At 43.2% G+C, this 18,216-nt stretch overlaps 1 pseudogene; it reads left to right on the top strand.

Annotated features, from left to right (window-relative positions):
* Positions 1-13,994: 13,994 nt before the first annotated feature.
* LOC106561285 (tripartite motif-containing protein 29-like) lies at positions 13,995-17,779 on the top strand (annotated as a pseudogene).
* The last annotated feature ends 437 nt before the right edge of the window (positions 17,780-18,216 follow it).

Genomic DNA, 18,216 nt, shown 5'->3' with positions numbered 1-18,216 from the left:
TATGGGCATGTGGCAGCAGTGTGTAGGAGAGAGGTTCCTAGGTGTGAGATGTGTGCAGAAGGGCATGAGACAAAGGAATATGTAGCATTGGGGAAAGTAGTGGTCTGTGTTAATTGTAGGGGTGCCTATGGGGCTGGGGATCAGAAATGTCCCGTGCGAGAGATGCAGGTTGAGGTTTCCAGGGTTAGAGTAGTGCAGAAGTTGTCATATGCTGAGGCAGTGAAGAAAGTCGATGAAGATGGGTCAAGGGGGAGGGATACTGAGAGGAGTGGTGTGAGTAGAAGATCTGTACCAGTACAGAGGGATAAACCAACAAGTGTTACATGTTTCAGAAAGATTTCATTTTTGGCCTTTATAGCAATGGTTATCAACTGTACTGCAGGGATGGAACGTAAGTCGCAGAAAAAAATAGGTTGTGGTGGCAGCTGCAGAGAGGTATTTGGGTGTGCGAGACATCAGAAGAGTTACAGGGTGTGTTAAGTGGTGGTGTCCCATCCTTTCAGGCTGTTGGCCTAGTGTATGGTTATTTTAAATTTGTTGTATTTTTTTGTGAGTGTGGAGTTAGATGGTAGGGTATTTGTTGTGTTTATTTCTATATTCTTTTAGTATTTTTTTTCAAGCAAAGTATAAGGGAGTCTAGTAGGTGGCGGTAATGCAACATTTATTGGATGCCAACCGCCTTTAAACCTCATCGAAGAAGAAGAGATGGCGGAAGCAGGAGGGTCGTTTGAAGCTGAAAGCACGTCAAGTACAGTTAGCGAGGAAGATGAGTGGACAACAGTCCAAGAATGGAACAAAAAGGGCAACAATTGTTGTGGAAAATGAGTCTAATGAATCATTGCTTGTTGGACAATGTTTGGATAAGGATGTTTATTATTTTATATTGAAGGATGGTGAAGAAGGCGTTGGGAAAAGTGGATGCAGTCAAAGTAACCAGAAATGGTATGGTGTTGATATCGTGTGTATCTGAAGAGCAAAAAGGAGCGCGTGCATTGTGGCTCGCGGAATTGTCGAAGCACGAAGTGAACAGCTTTGATTTTCAGAGCAGAGCACCGGTAAAAGGTGTTTGTAAGTCGCTCTGGATAAGAGCGTCTGCTAAATGACTTAAATGTAAATGTAAATGTGTTATCTCTGGTGTCCCGTTGGACATTGATATGCAATATCTTAGGCAAAAAATTACAGGAGTAGTTCATGCACGTCGCTTGACAAGTATTGAGAATGGGAAAAAATAGAAACGTTTATCTGTATAATTGATGTTTGATGAGTATTTACTACCACATGTAAAGTTTGGATATATAAGATACGCCGTAAGAGCGTTCGTGCAAAACCCGATGCAATGCAAGAAGTGCAAAAACTTTGGCCATGTGTCAAGTGTTTGCAGACGGAAGGACTATGTTATTGATGAGTCTGTGAATGTAAAATGTTGCAACTATGGTGGGGTTCGTCAACGTCAACTCACCAACATTACGACCAGAAATACAACTTTCCAGAAGCGGATCCTCTGTTTGGTCCACCACCCAGGACAATGGATCGGATCCCAGCCGGCGAGCCAAAACAACGGCGCCGCAGAAGAAGGGGCAGACGGAGTGGTCTTCTGGTCAGGCTCCGTGCTACCGGGCACATCGCGCACCGCTCCCGAGCATACTACTCGCCAATGTCCAGTCTCTTGACAACAAGGTAGACGAAATCCGAACAAGGGTAGCATTCCAGAGAGACATCTGAGACTGTAACGTTCTTTGTTTCACAGAAACATGGCTCACTCGAGACACGCTATCTGAGTCGGTACAGCCACCTGGTTTCTTCACGCATCGCGCCGACAGAAACAAGCATCTCTCTGGTAAGAAGAAGGGTGGGGGTGTATGCCCTATGATTAACGAGACGTGGTGTGATCATAACAACATACAGGAACTCAAGTCATTTTGTTCACCTGACTTAGAATTCCTCACTATCAAATGCCGACCGCATTATCTACCAAGAGAATTCTCTTCGATTATAATCACAGCCGTGTATATCCCCCCCCCGCCCCAAGCAGACACATCGACGGCCCTGAAAGAACTTCATTGGACTCTATGTAAACTGGAAACCACATATCCTGAGGCTGCATTTATTGTAGCCGGGATTTTAACAAGGCTAATATGAAAACAAGGCTCCCCAAATTCTATCAGCATATTGGTTGTGCTTCCAGGGCGGGCAAAACCCTAGACCACTGTTATTCTAACTTCCGCGACTCATATAAGGCCCTCCCCCGCCCTCCCTTTGGAAAAGCTGACCACGACTCCATTTTGTTGCTCCCAGCCTATAGACAGAGCTAAAACAGGAAGCTCCCGCCCCTCAGGTCTGTTCAACGCTGGTCCGACCAATCGGATTCCACGCTTCAAGATTGCTTCAATCACGTGGACTGGGATATGTTCTGCATTGCTGCGAACAACAACATTGATGAATACGCTGACTCGGTGTGCGAGTTCATTAAAAGTGCATCGGCGATGTGGTACCAACAGCGTCTATTAAAAACATTCCCCAACCAGAAACCGTGGATTGATGGCGGCATTCGCGCAAAACTGAAAAGCGCGAACCATTGCTTTTAATCAGGGCAAAGTGACCGGAAACATGACCGAATATAAACAGTGTAGCTATTCCCTCCGCAAGGCAATCAAACAAGCTAAGCGTCAGTACAGAGACAAAGTGGAGTCACAATTCAACGGCTCAGACACGGCTCAGATGAGGCTTCCTTAATGTTAGGGCTAGGGGGCAGTATTGACACGGCTGGATAAAAAAACATACCCGATTTAATCTAGTTACCACTCCTACCCAGTAACTAGAATATGCATATACTTATTACATATGGATAGAAAACACCCTACATTTTCTAAAACTGTTTGAATGGTGTCTGTGAGTATAACAGAACTCATTTGGCAGGCAAAACCCTGAGACATTTTCTGACAGGAAGTGGATACCTGATGTGTTGTATTACCTTTAAACCTATCCCATTGAAAAACACAGGGGCTGAGGAATATTTTGGCACTTCCTATTGCTTCCACTAGATGTCACCAGCCTTTACAAAGTGTTTTGAGTCTTCTGGAGGGAGATCTGACCGAACAAGAGCCATGGAACGATGATGGCCCATTAGACACCTGGCGGCGAGTTCATGTTGGGTACCCTCGTTCCAATACGTTATAAAGAGTATGCATTCGTCCACCTTGAATATTATTCATGTTCTGGTTAAAAAGGCCCTAATGATTTATGCTATACAACGTTTGACATGTTTGAACGAACGTAAATATATTTTTTCCCCTCGTTCATGACGAGAAGTCCGGCTGGCTTAGATCATGTGCTAACAAGACGGAGATTTTTGGACATAAATGATGAGCTTTTTGAACAAAACTACATTCGTTATGGACCTGTGATACCTGGAAGTGACATCTGATGAAGAGAATCAAAGGTAATGGATTATTTACATAGTATTTTTGATTTTAGATCTCCCCAACATGACGTCTAGTCTGTATCGCAACGCGTATTTTTCTGGGCGCAGTGCTCAGATTATTGCAAAGTGTGATTTCCCAGTAAGGTTATTTTTAAATCTGGCAAGTTGATTGCGTTCAAGAGATGTAAATCTATAATTCTTTAAATGACAATATAATATTTTACCAATGTTTTCTAATTTTAATTATTTAATTTGTGGTGTTGAATTGACTGCCGGTTATTGGAGGGGAAACGATTTCCTCAACATCAATGCCATAGTAAAACGCTGTTTTTGGATATAAATATGAACTTGATAGAACTAAAAATGCATGCATTGTCTAACATAATGTCCTAGGAGTGTCATCTGATGGAGATTGTAAAAGGTTAGTGCATCATTTTAGCTGGTTTTATGGTTTTGGTGACCCTGTCTTTGAATTGACAAAACATTACACACAACTCTTGTAAATGTACTGTCCTAACATACTCTAAATTTATGCTTTCCCGTAAAACCTTTTTGAAATCGTAAAACGTGGTTAGATTAAGGAGATGTTTATCTTTCAAAGGGTGTAAAATAGTTGTATGTTTGAAAAATTTGAATTTTGACATTTATTTGGATTCAAATTTGCCGCTCTTGAAATGCACCTGCTGTTGATGGAGTGCACCACGGGTGGGACGCTAGCGTCCCACCTAGCCCATAGAGGTTAATATATTCTCTCTGGTTTACATTTCCCCTTTAAATGACAAATAGATGATTTCTAATCCACTAATTCAATCATTTGGCTTTTGGTCAGGGAAGCGATATAATGGAAAGATATAATGGAAGCCGTACTTCTTTGACATGTGGATCTTCTGGCGCCTGGGGAACTTGAACTTGGCTCTGCGGAGAGCCTCGATAATGTGCTCCTTGTTGCTGGCTTTGGTGCGGACAGACATGATCTCCTGACCGATTCTAACACGGGCCACGGTGCCCAGGGTCTACAGTCAATCACGGACTACAAGAGAAAAAACCAGCCCCGTCGCGGATCACGATGCCTTGCTCCCAGACAGACTAAATACGTTTTTTGCTCGCTTTGAGGACAATACAGTGCCACTAACACGGCCCACTACCAAAACCTGCGGGCTCTCCTTCACTGCAGCCAACGTGAGTAAAACATTTAAACGTGTTAACCCTCGCAAGGCTGCAGGCCCAGACGGCATCCGCGGCCTCAGAGCATGCGCAGACCAGCTGGCTGGTGTGTTTACAGACATATTCAATCAATCCTTATCCCAGTCTGCTGTCCCCACATGCTTCAAGGGGGCCACCATTGGTCCTGTTCCGAAGAAAGCTAAGGTAACTGAGCTAAATGACTACCGCCCTGTAGCACTCACTTCCGTCATCATGAAGTGCTTTGAGAGACTACTCAAGGACCATATCACCTCCACTCTACCTGACACCCTAGACCCACTCCAATTTGCTTACCGACCCAATAGGTCCACAGACGACGCAATCACCATCACACTGCACACTGCCCTAACCCATCTGGACAAGAGGAATACCTATGTAAGAATGCTGTTCATCGATTACAGCTCAGCATGTAACACCATAGTACCCTCCAAACTCGTCATTAAGCTCAAGACCCTGGGTCTCGACCACACCCCTGTGCAACTGGGTCCTGGACTTCCTGACGGGCCGCCCCAGGTGGTGAGGGTAGGTGACAACATCTCCACCCTGCTGATCCTCAACACTGGGTCCCCACAAGGGTGCGTTCTCAGCCATCTTCTGTACTCCCTGTTCACCCACGACTACGTGGCCATGCACGCATCCAACTCAATCATCAAGTCTGCAGACGACACTACAGTGGTAGGCTTGATTACCAACAACGACGAGACGGCCTACAGGGAGGAGGTGAGGGCCCTCGGAGTTTGGTGTCAGGAAAATAACCCCGCACTCAATGTCAACGAAACAAAAGAGATGATCGTGGACTTCAGGGGCTGCTCCCTCTGCTGTTTCCTATCTACATTGACGGGACAGTAGTGGAGAGGGTGGAGAGTTTTAAGTTCCTCGGCGTACACATCACGGACAAACTGAAATGGTCCACCCACACAGACAGCGTGGTGAAGAAGGCGCAGCAGCGCCTGGTACGGCAGCTGCTCCGCCCATAACCGGAAGGCTCTCCAGAGGGTAGTGAGGTCTGCACAACGCATCACCGGGTGCAAACTACCTGCCCTCCAGGACACCTACACCACCCGATGTGACAGGAAGGCCAAAAAGATCATCAAGGACAGCAACCACCCGAGCCACTGCCTGTTCACCCCGCTAACATCCAGAAGGCGAGGTCAGTACAGGTGCATCAGAAGCTGTTTTTCAGTCTCTCGGTTCCAGCTTTATCTCAAGGTCATCAGACTGTTAAACAGCCATCACTAACATTGAGTGGCTGCTGCCAACATACTGACTCAACTCAAGCCACTTTAATAATGGGAAAATGTATGTAATAATTTTATCACTTGCCACTTTATATTATTTATATTAGATAATGTTTACATAACCTACATTCTTTATCTCATTTGTATATACTGTACGCCATACCATCTACTGCATCTTGCCATCCTGATGTAATTAGATGTATCACTAGCCACTTTAAACAATGCCACTTTATATAATGTTTTCATAACCTACATTACTCAACTCATATGTATATACTGTACACTATACCATCTACTGCATCTTGCCATCCTGATGTAATGTATCACTAGCCACCTTAAACAATGCTGCTTTATATGTTTTCATACCCTACAATACTCATCTCATATGTATATACTGTACTCCATACCATCTATTACATCTTGCCTATGCCGTTCGGCCATCAATCATTTACATATTTTTATGTACATATTCGTATTCATTCCTTTACACTTGTGTGTACAAGGTAGTTGTTGTGGAATTGGTAGATTACTTGTTAGATATTACTGCATGGTCGGAACTAGAAGCACAAGCATTTCGCTACACTTGCATTAACACCTGCTAACCATGTGTATGTGACAAATACATTTGATTTGATTTTGAACATTCTACAAGGAAAGAGCCACTTAATCAATCATATAATCATTAACCAGATTACCCCGGATACCAGACTTAACTAGAATGTTGTCATTGATGAGAATGAATCCAAAAAATCTATTGACATTCAGAATGGAATTTGTTTAGATATCCAGTCTGTATTGTAGTTGCATAACCAGAGAAAAATCTTCAAAGACACAATGGTTGTTTATTCAGAGTGGTACATACATTCACACGGTCTTGATTTATAGGATCCTTCCCACTATATCAGGGGTACTCAACTCTTACCGTACGAGGTCTGGCGCCTGCTGGTTTTCCTTTCTACCTTATAATTAATTGCACCCACCTGGTGTGAGAAACAATGAGAAAATGCAGTGGAACTGGCTTCAAGGTCAAGAGTTGAGTTTGAGGGCACTATATGATTGATACAGTGCATTTGGAAACTATTCAGACCCCTTGACTTTTTCCACATTTTGTTACGTTAAAAGCCTTATTCTAAAATTGATTAAATACATTGTTCCCTCATCAATCTACACACACTACCCCATAATGACAAGCAAAAACAGGTTTTTAGACATTTTTGCAAATGTATTAATAGTAAAAAACAGAAATACCTTATTTACCTAAGTATTCAGACCCTTTGCTATGAGACTCTAAATTGAGCTTAGGTGTATCCTATTTCCATTGACCATCCTTGAGATGTTTCTACAACTTGATTGGAGTCCACCTATGGTAAATTCAGTTGATTGGACATTATTTGGAAAGGCACACACCTGTCTATAAAGGTCCATCAGTTGACAAAAACCAAGCAATGACCACCATCATTCTTAAATGGAAGAAGTTTGGAAACACCAAGACACTTCCCTAGAGTTGGCAGCCCGGCCAAAGGGAGAAGGGCCTTGGTCAGGGAGGTGACCAAGAACCCAAACTCTAGAGTTCCTCTGTGGAGATGGGAGAACCTTCCGGAAGGACAACCATCTCTGCAGCACCCCACTCATAAGGCCTTTATGGTAGAGTGGCCAGATGCAAGTCCCTCCTCAGTAAAAGGCACATGACAGCCCGCTTGGAGTTTGTCAAAAGTCAGCTAAACAAGATTCTCTGGTCTGATGAAACCAATATTGAACTCTTTGGCCTGAATGCCAAGTGTCACATCTGGAGGAAACCTGGCACCATCCCTACTGTGAAGCGTGGTGGTGGCAGCATCATGCTGTGGGGATGTTTTTCAGAGACAGGGACTAGGAGACTAGTCAGGATCGAGGCAAAGATGATCAGAGCAAAGTACAGAGAGATCCTTGATGAAAACCTGCTTCAGAGCGCTCAGGACCTCAGATTGGGGCGAAGGTTCACCTTCCAACAGGACAACGAGCCTAAGCACACAGCTAAGACAATGCAGGAGGGGCTTCAGGACAAGTCTCTGAATGTCCTTGAGTGGCCCAGCCAGAGCCCGGACTTGAACCCGATCGAACATCTCTGGAGAGACCTGAAAATAGCTGTGCAGCAACGCTCCCCATCCAACCTGACAGAGCTTGAGAGGATCTGCAGAGAAGAATGGGAGAAAGACCCCAAATATAGGTGTGCCAAGATTGTAGCGTCATACCCAAGAAGACTCGAGGCTGTAATCGCTGCCAAAGGTTCTTCAACAAAGTACTGAGTAAAGGGTCTGAATACGTATGTAAATGTGATATTTCTGGGGGGTTTTAAAACTTGTTTTTGCTTTGTCATTATGGGATATTGTGTGTATATTGATGAGGGGAAAAAAACATTTATTACATTTTAGAATAAGGCTGTAATGTAACAACATGTGGATAAAGTCAAGGGGTCTGAATACTTTCTGAATGCACTGTATGCCAATTAAATTAAATGGAAAAACTGCACTTGTCCTTCGTGAAAATTACAGTTTACAAAAAATTCTACAGCTGTAATGTCATCAATCAAATCAAACTTTATTTACATGGCACATTTCTTACAACAAATGCATTTCAAGGTGTTCAAAGTCATGCTTTGAAAGGCATGTGGCACTTAACATCCTTCCTCTTGGCAGGTGACCAGGGGATTCTCTCTACCACATGCAAATGCTTTCGTGAAGCTCATAAGTGTAGCCATGCAGCCTATTTTGGCAGTTCACAATATCGACCGTACGGATGTGGAATGCATGTGGAGGAAGCCAGCCATGCCCAACCAGGTGCAGTCAGTGGAGGACATGTACCCGGCTGAAGACTACAACCCTCTGTTCCTGGTGCCCACAGAGGAAGATTTTCAGTGGGAACCGTCTCCGGGGCAGGTTCATTGGAATGGCATAGCATGTCTCCTTGAATCTGAGCCAGAACAGTCACTACCCTCCCTGTCATCCTGTCTGTACCAGACATTAAATAACAAAGGCACCTGGGGCACGCAGGCATCCTGGATGGCATGCCGCTGTCGGAGGAGCACCAGGAGGCTATACGACAAGAAACAGTTGGACAGCGCACCAACCCCAACTGGCACACCATGAGGAGAGGGAGGTTGACGGCCAGCAATTATGGAGCAGTGGTTAGTGCCAAATGCTTTACTCCGTCGCTGCTAAAAAGGGTCCTCAGATGACAGTTGTTGGATTGAGTGTTGTCTGTAAAGTGGGGCACAGATAACGAAGAGGAGGGCATCAAGGAATTCAAAATGGCTACAGGGATGGATGTGCTTTGGGTCAAAGGGTCTGGGATCCCTAGTGCCTCAGTTGGTAGAGCTTGGTGTTTGCAGCGCCAGGGTTGTGGGTTCGATTCCCACGGGGGACCAGTACGGAGAAAAAAATGTATGAAATGTATGCATTCACTACTGTAAGTCGCTCTGGATAAGAGCGTCTGCTAAATGACTAAAATGTAAAAATGTAAAAATGTCACCGGATGGTCTGGTGGGCACCACAGCAGTGGTGGAGGTCAAGTGTCCCTATGGTGCAAGGGACCTTACCATTGAAGAGGCAGTGAGGTCGAAGGAGTTCTATATCAAGGAGGGAGGGTCTTACCGCATCCGTGAAGACCATCCATACTGGCACCAAGTCCAAGGTTAGCTCCACATCACTGGAAGGGACACCTGCTTCTTCATTGTGTTGACCACCAAGGACTCCATCACCATCCACATCCAGCGTGACAACCTCTGACAGACTCATATTGCTCCTATTGTCAGTACCTGTTTTCAGGGAAGCCAATGATCCAAAAATATTCCACATAGTTCATACAGACACACTAGGCTCCCAGAATAAGTTATATTACATACAAGTTTTGCTCAAAGTAGCCAACTAAAGTAATGTAGTTAACTTTATCATGGGCACAGTGGGAATGTATATCTGTGATGTTAGATACCTCAGATGTGTGAGTGCCTTTTGAATTTTGAATATCTGTGATGTTCAAATTACTTTCAAGGCCCTGTGTTTTACTTGCTGAAGGCCCCAGTCATCCCTGCCTGTACCTGACATTGCTGGAAAACAAGAGAACAATGAATAAAGATCATACGCAAACAATAGGCTCCTAGAATAGGTTATATTACATTTAAGTTTTGCTCAAGTAGCCAACTAAAGTAGTTATTGTCTGAGGGATGATCTGAGGGTGGTATGAGGGATGCACTCCTGTTGGACTGGAAAACAAAGAGACATTTGGCCAGTGGTAGGTCTGTTTCAATGCTGTATGACCATCTTTATCTGGACAGAACGCATTGTTTATCTAAACACAAACACACCTTGGACAATGTGACAAGTGGTCCCTCAACACCCAATCTTAAGTCATGAGAACCATACACAAACATAACAAACATACTGCGCAGATATATCTAGAAATGTATTGTTGTATCACATTTGATGAGTTACTGACCTCTTTGTCCACCCAAGCCAAACATGGACAATTCCTAGCCCAACCGTCTGGCAGATGGCCATATTATTTACTTTACATAATTTGTCATCTGCGTCCAATGATGCGTATACACATCATTGTCTGTCTTTTGTCAAATTTACGTCAAAAGTAAAAAACATATATTTTTGTTTGAATTTTAGCTAACCCTAACCCTTTTCTGAACCTTAACCTAATTATCCTAACCTGCCACATTAATTATCCTAACCTGCTGCGTAAGTTGTCCTAAACCTAATACAAAAAGTAAATTCTTACAAAAGCTGGATCCCTTGACCATCCTGGTTGAAGATCAATCAATCAATCAACAATCTTTATAAAGCCCCTTTAACATCAGCAGTTGTCACAAAGTGCTTATACAGAAACCGAGCCTAAAACCTCAAAGAGCAAGCAATGCAGATTGTGACTAGGAACAACTCCCTAGAAAAGCAAGAACCTAGGAAGAAACCTAAAGAGGAATCAGGCTCTGAGGGGTGGCCAGTCCTCTTCTGCCGGTGCCGGGTGGAGATTATAAGAGTACATGAGACACAGGGGCATAAACGTCAGGTCCGGGAGAACATAGCACGACAGGTCAGAGTTCCATAGTCGCAGGCAGAACAGCAGAAACTTGATCAGCAACACAACAAGGTGGTAGGTAGCAAGTCCGTTGAACAGGTCAGGGTTCCATAGCCGCAGGCTAGGGACACTTTGTTCCACCCACAACAGACTACTGTAACCTGATTGGCTGAACATTAGGAAGTAGCATTAGTCACTCTAACATGATGGTGGAAAATTGTGTTTTATTAAGACAGCATGCATATTTTCCCATTTTTTGTGGTGGCTCACCATTAAAGTTAGTTAAGGAGAAAACAGACACCCTTGCAGCCTGAATGGAGGACGTTTTAATTATGAGCCGGTCACCGTGGGACAGAAGTGTATAGCCAGCTACATACATTTAAGTTGAAAGCAGAGTTAGATTGAGGACTCATAATGGATAGATATAACCTGTTTTAGCATGGACATTGCCATTGAGGGCATCCACCATTTAAAAGTAGTCAACTGGGTGGGGATTCCTATGAGTTGGGAGCAATCAGCCAATGAAGAAGAACAAATGTGACCACTTTAAAATTGCGCTGCCCATGATGTCACAGACGCTATAATGGCACAGACACAACGATTAGTATATACAGTACAAGTCAAAAGTTGACACACCTACTCATTCCAGGGTTTTTCTTTATTATTACTATTTTCTACATTGTGGAATAATAGTGAAGACATCAAAACTATGAAATAACACATATGGAATCATGTACTAGCCATTTTATATTTTAGATTCTTCAAAGTAGCCACCCGTTGCCTTGATGACAGCTTTGCACACTCTGGCCTTCTCTCAACCAGCTTCACCTGGAATGCTTTCCCAACAGTCTTAAAGGAATTCCCACATATGCTGAGTACTTGTTGGCTGCTTTTCCTTCACTCTGTGGTCCAACTCATTCCAAACCATCTTAATTGGTTTGAGGTTGGGTGATTGAGAAGGCCAGGTCATCTGATGCAGCACTCCATCACTGTCCTTCTTGGTCAAATAGCCCTTCCACAGTCTGGAAGTGTGTTGGGTCATTGTCCTGTTGAAAAACAGATGGGCTGGCGTATCACTGCAGAATGCTTTGGTAACCATGCTGGTTAAGTGTGCCTTGAATTCTAAATAAATCACTGACAGTGTCACCAGCAAAGCACCCCCACACCATCACACTTCCTCCACCATGCTTCATGGTGGGAACCACACATGCAGAGATTATCCGTTCACCTGCTTTTCGTCTCACAAAGACACGACGGTTGGAACCAAAAATCTCTAATTTGGACTCATCAGACCAAAGGACAGATTTGCCCCGGTCTAATGTCCATTGCTCGTGTTTCTGGGCCCAAGAAAGTCCCTTCCTCTTATTGGTGTCCTTTAGTAGTGGTTTCTTTGCAGCAATTCGCAATTCGACCATGAAGGCCTGAAGGCATGTGTGTCTTTGCTAGGTAACGCCCGCCTTATCTCAGCTCACTGGTCACCATAGCAACACCCGCCTGTGGCACACGCTCCAGCAGGTATATTTCACTGGTCATCCCCAAAGCCAACACTTCCTTTGGCCGCCTTTCCTTCCAGTTCTCTGCTGCCAATGACTGGAACAAACTGCAAAAATCACTGAAGCTGGAGTCTTATATCTCCCTCTCTAACTTTAAGCATCAGCTGTCAGAGCAGTTTACCAATCACTGTACCTGTACACAGCCAATCTGTAAATATCACACCCAACTACCTCATCCCCATATTGTTATTTATCCTCTTGCTCTTTTGCACCCCAGTATCTCTACTTGCACATCATCATCTGCACATCTATCACTCCAGTGTTAATGCTAAATTGTAATTATTTAGCCTCTATGGCCTATTTATTGCCTACCTCCCTACTCTTCTACATTTGCACACACTGTACATAGATTTTTCTGTTGTGTTATTGACTGTACGTTTGTTTATGTGTAACTGTGTTGTTGTTTTTGTCACACTGCTTTGCTTTATCTTGGCCAGGTCGCAGTTGTAAATGAGAACTTGTTCTCAACTGGCCTACCTGGTTAAATAAAGGTGAATTAAAAAAAAGTTTAATTCACACAGTCTCCTCTGAACAATTGATGTTGAGATGTGTCTGTTACTTTAACTCTGTGAAGCATTTATTTGGGCTGCAATCTGAGGTGCAGTTAACTCTAATGAACTTATCCTCTGCAGCAGAGGTAACTCTGGGTCTTCCTTTCCTGTGGCGGTCCTCATGAGAGCCAGTTTCATCATAGCGCTTGATGGTTTTTGCGATTTAAAGTAATGATGGACTGCCATTTCTCTCTGCTTTTGACCTGTTCTTGCAATAATATGGACTTGGTCTTTTACGAAATAGGGCTGTCTTCTGTATACCACCCCTACCTTGTCACAACACAACTGATTGGCTCAAACGCATTAAGAAGGAACGAAATATCGACAAATGAACTTTTAACAAGGCACACATGTTAATTGAAATGCATTCCAGGTGACTACCTCATGAAGCTGGTTGAGAGAATGCCAATAGAGTACAAAGCTGTCATCAAGGCAAAGGTGGCTATTTTGAAGAATCTCATATAAAATATATTTTGATTTGTTTAACACTTTTTTGGTTACTACATGATTCCATATGTGTTATTTCATAGTATTTTCTACAATGTAGAAAATAGTAAAAAAAATAAGAAATAAAGACCCTGGAATGAGTTGGTGTGTCCAAACCTTTGACTGGTACTGCATATGGACGCAGATGATGACGTAAAATGGATAACAGCGCCATCTGCCGACCTGTTGGGCTAGACAATTTCACATAAGAAGTTTTCAAGAGACCAGAAACAGACTGCCACCTTGGCTCACTCGTCTCCTCAATAAAACATTAAACATGGTCATACTCGTAATGTATTTATTTAAAACATATTTATGGAAATGCTACAGTTCTTTACCTGGAACTTTGAAATCTCTTTCTGTTCAAATTTTGAGTAATCTTTGTGTGACCTCTCATTCTGGCCTTTATTCAGGACCAAATTCCCCTTCAGATTCTGAGCACACAAACAGCGCCATAAATGTAGCCACTCCCACCTCTCAGTTCAAGGAAAACGAAAGTGATCTCAGATATCATTCTGCTCAAGCTGTGTTTGTTTGCAACAAAATGGCAGAGGCCATTTTAAAAGACCAAGATCCTTTCTTTTGTTCAATATGCTTGGATCTACTAAAGGATCCAGTGACTATACATTGTGGACATAGCTACTGTATGGGTTGTATCAACGGCTGCTGGGATCAGGATGATCTGAAAGGAGTCTACAGCTGTCCCCAGTGCAGACATACCTTCACCCCAAGGCCTGTTCTGAACAGGAGCACTGTCTTGGTTGAAGTGGTGGAGAAACTGAAGAGGACAGGACCTCAAGCGTCTCCTGCTCACTGTTATGCTGGACCTGAAGATGTGGAGTGTGATGTCTGCACTGGGAGAAAATTCAAAGCTGTCAAGTACTGTCTGGTGTGTCTTGTCTCATACTGCGAGACTCATCTCCAGCCTCATTATGACTCGCTTGCCTTTAAGAAGCACAAGCTGGTCAAAGCCTCCACACGACGACAGGAGAAGATCTGCCCTCATCATGACAAACTGCTGGAGGTTTACTGCTGTACTGATCAGCAGTGTATCTGTCTGCTGTGTGTGATGGATGAACATAAAGGCCATGATACGGTGTCAGTTGCTGCAGAAAGGACTGACAAACAGGTATGGAATGTTCTCCTCTAGATACAAATCACTTTACAAATACTGTACTTTGAATATAACAGAGGGTGTAGATATCATCAAATTAAAATCACCATAGAAATAGTCTGGCTTTTTGATAGATTTGAACAGTTAAGTGCCATTTAAGACCTGAAAAATATATGATGTCAAGGGAATATTGATACAGCAGAAAGATATATTCAACCAATTCCTCCCGGTTAGGACTTCCATTTTACAGTGCTCTCCTACAAGAGCTGAACATAAACATTCATTCATTTGCTTTTAAATTGACAACATTAAACTACTTATTCTGGCGACATGATGACAGATGCTTGACTTTGATGGGATGTTGATGTTGTAGTTTTAATGAGCAAGGCAGAGACAAAAGCCTGATATGGACAGTGTTGGTGCAGAGATGGCAGGAGCAGTGGAATAGAGATACTAAGTCCAGGCATTTATTTCAAGTACAGAGGAAAGTTGGGGGATGGCAGGAAGGGACAGAAGAGAGGAGGCTATTTTTACAAGATTAAGGGTGGGACACAGACTGTTGAATAAGACTTTAAATGTGACAGGAAAGCATCCAACAGGAAAGTGTGATTATTGCCAGGAAACAGAGACCACGGAGCATGTAATTCTACAGTGTGGGCAGTATCAGTACAGAAAATGTAAGCGTAAAATTACATTTTGTGTGCACTACGTCATCATGCACTTATTTTTCTCCCCGACATGTCAGTTTGCTAGAAACCACTGGAGGGATTTTTTTCTCTATGCAGATTTTAGAATATTCGCAATAAAATCTGTCGACAATTGATTGGAAACCTAGCTATTAACCAGGTTTCCTTCCAACCTTAATATGCGAGTAAAGTAGGTCCACATGTTGGATAAAACATTTAAAGACGGGCCTGATGAAAACACGTTTTTCCGGTAAATTTTCCAAATGTCGACATAACAAAATACGATACACATGGTGGGATCGTTTGTGTCGGTAAAATTAATTATGCGAGACATGTCGGTGGAAACTCTTTTATGCGCAAATATTGATAAAATAACCATCATATCAAAGTAAACTTTGAGACACGCGATGACATGTTGTGTGGTCCCACTATGACTCGTTGGGAAAGCATGCAGTTTATTATGCTACAAATGAAATCAGTTATGATGAATCTGGTGGAAGGAAATAAGCTTAATGCTCTTTTCCAATAAATATCGAGGGTCTTATTCTGATGACATGATCATCGATGCTTGGCTGCCGTTTGACAAATAAAAATGATCTCGCTATTTTGTCCGTAATAATCTCATCATGTAGGTTATACATGCGCTCTATATAACGCAACATTATATTGTGAGAAAATGTTGAAAATGCGATAGAAAGCCATTTAACTTGTATTTTTTATTCTGTTCATGGGAATTTAACCGCAAAATGTATTTTTGTGGACACTATGTCAACACGCACAGACTTTTATCTGCAACAAATACATTTGATGGAAACATCTCTGGTGGGAAAATTAGCATATTGTTTTTATGCAGATTTTTTTTATATTCACAAAAAAAATTCACCAATTGGATGGAAACCTAGCTACAATCACAAATTAAATTAGTGGAATATGATTTGTCATCTACACAGAAACAGTTGGGTAAAATACAGCAGCAGTACCACCAGAGAATCCAGGAGATGGAGAAGGAGGTACAGGAGCTTAGGCAGGCTGTGAAAACACTCACGGTGAGTTTTGTCTATTTATTTTACTACTTCCCATATCTAACCAATTTGTATGGAGAGTCCAGAAATCTTTTGGGGTCTAGCCATTCAGCTTGTTCTAGGGCACTTGGCAACTAACGAGTCAGTCAGGGCTCTCCTGACCCTGCAGTCAATCAGTGAGGAGCCCATTAAGGAGCAGATGGGCCACATTCCAATCCCACTCAGACCCAGTTGGGAACAGGCTTTCTGGGGTCCTGATGAGAGGTGAGTGAATGGCTGGTTGAAATACACCCTCTTTCTCTACCTTAACAGCGCTCTGCACAGGTGACAGTGGATGAGACTGACAGGATCTTTATTGAGCTGATCCGCTCCATTGAGCGAAGGCGTTCTGAGGTGAAGGAGCTGATCAGAGCTCAGGAGAAGATTGCAGGGAGTCGGGTTCAGGGACTCCTGGACCGACTAGATCAGGAAGTCACTGAGATGAAGAGGAGAGATGCTGAGCTCAGGCAGCTCTCAAACACAGAGGATCACATCCATTTCCTTCAGGTGACATCATTGGCTTCGGACCTACACTGTACACATAGTTCCTAAGTTGCCATCTAGGGTGAAACTGTCTCTAGACTAATTGTTTTCTTCTCTGTTTCCACTGTAGAGTTTCCAGTCACTCTCTGTCCCTCCTGGTTCTGAGGGCCCCACCCAGCCCCACTTTCAATCCACATTTCTTTTGAACGTGTGAAGAAATTGGTTTCTGGACTGAAAGTGCAGCTGGATGGTATCTGCAAGGAGGAAATAGTGAAGATATCTGAAAATGGTAAGACAAAGAGTAGACTATGTATTTATGAAGATCACACAAGAAATATCTGACTGAATAGTAGTGACATTTCGGACAATTGTGTGTTCATAGTGATGAAAGTGCAAATTGTTCGACCTCTGGAGCCCAAGACCAGAGAGGAGTTCTTAGAATGTGAGTCACAGGATGTTTTCTCATACTGCCCACATCATGAACACACATGAACCCCCCCCCACACACACACACACACACACACACACACAATGTAAGTGTATATATATATATATATATCTCTTTTAGTCTCTTTTTTTGTCGATTCACTCAGATTCCTGCCAACTTACAGTGGATCCTAACACAGCATGTGGAACACTGCATCTGTCTGAGAAGAACAGCAAGGTAACATGGAATGAAGGGGGAGACTCAAACCTATCCTGATCATCCAGACAGATTTACCCACTATGACCAAGTGCTGTGTAGAGAGGGTTTATCTGGAAACTGCTACTGGGAGGCTGAGCTTCGAGGCTGGATTACTGTGGCAGTCTCATATGTGGCTCTTGTGAGGAAAGGAGAGGGTAATGAGTGTAGGTTTGGAGGTAATGATCACTCTTGGAGTTTGGAATGCTCTCCCACCAGTTGTTCTTTCCTTCATGATAATGTTAAGACCTAAAATACGATCCCATTGCACCTCCAGAGTAGGAGTGTACCTGGACTACAAGGCAGGAACTCTGTCCTTTTACAGCATTTCTAAAAAGTGACCCTCCTCCACAGAGTGAATAACACATTCACTGAACCCCTCTATCCTGGGTTTGGGGTTGGTTTGGAATCAGTCTGTGAGGATAATGCTTCCCATGCAGTCAACATGATTTTTCTGTGTTTTTATATATATTTCCACACAATAAGGTTAGAATAATACTGTGAAATTGTGAACTGCATCTCAGTGCAAGGTGTCACTACAGACCCTGGTTCGTTTCTAGGCTGTATCACAACTGGCCGTGATTAGGAGTCCCATAGGGCGGCGCACAATTAGCAGCGTCGTCCGGGTTAGGGTTTGGCCAGGGTAGGCCGTCATTGTAAATAAGAATTTGTTCTTAACT

Source organism: Salmo salar, chromosome ssa10 (assembly GCF_905237065.1).
Source record: "Salmo salar chromosome ssa10, Ssal_v3.1, whole genome shotgun sequence".
Taxonomy (NCBI): Eukaryota; Metazoa; Chordata; class Actinopteri; order Salmoniformes; family Salmonidae; genus Salmo; species Salmo salar.
This window is presented reverse-complemented; position numbering and strand designations above follow the sequence as displayed.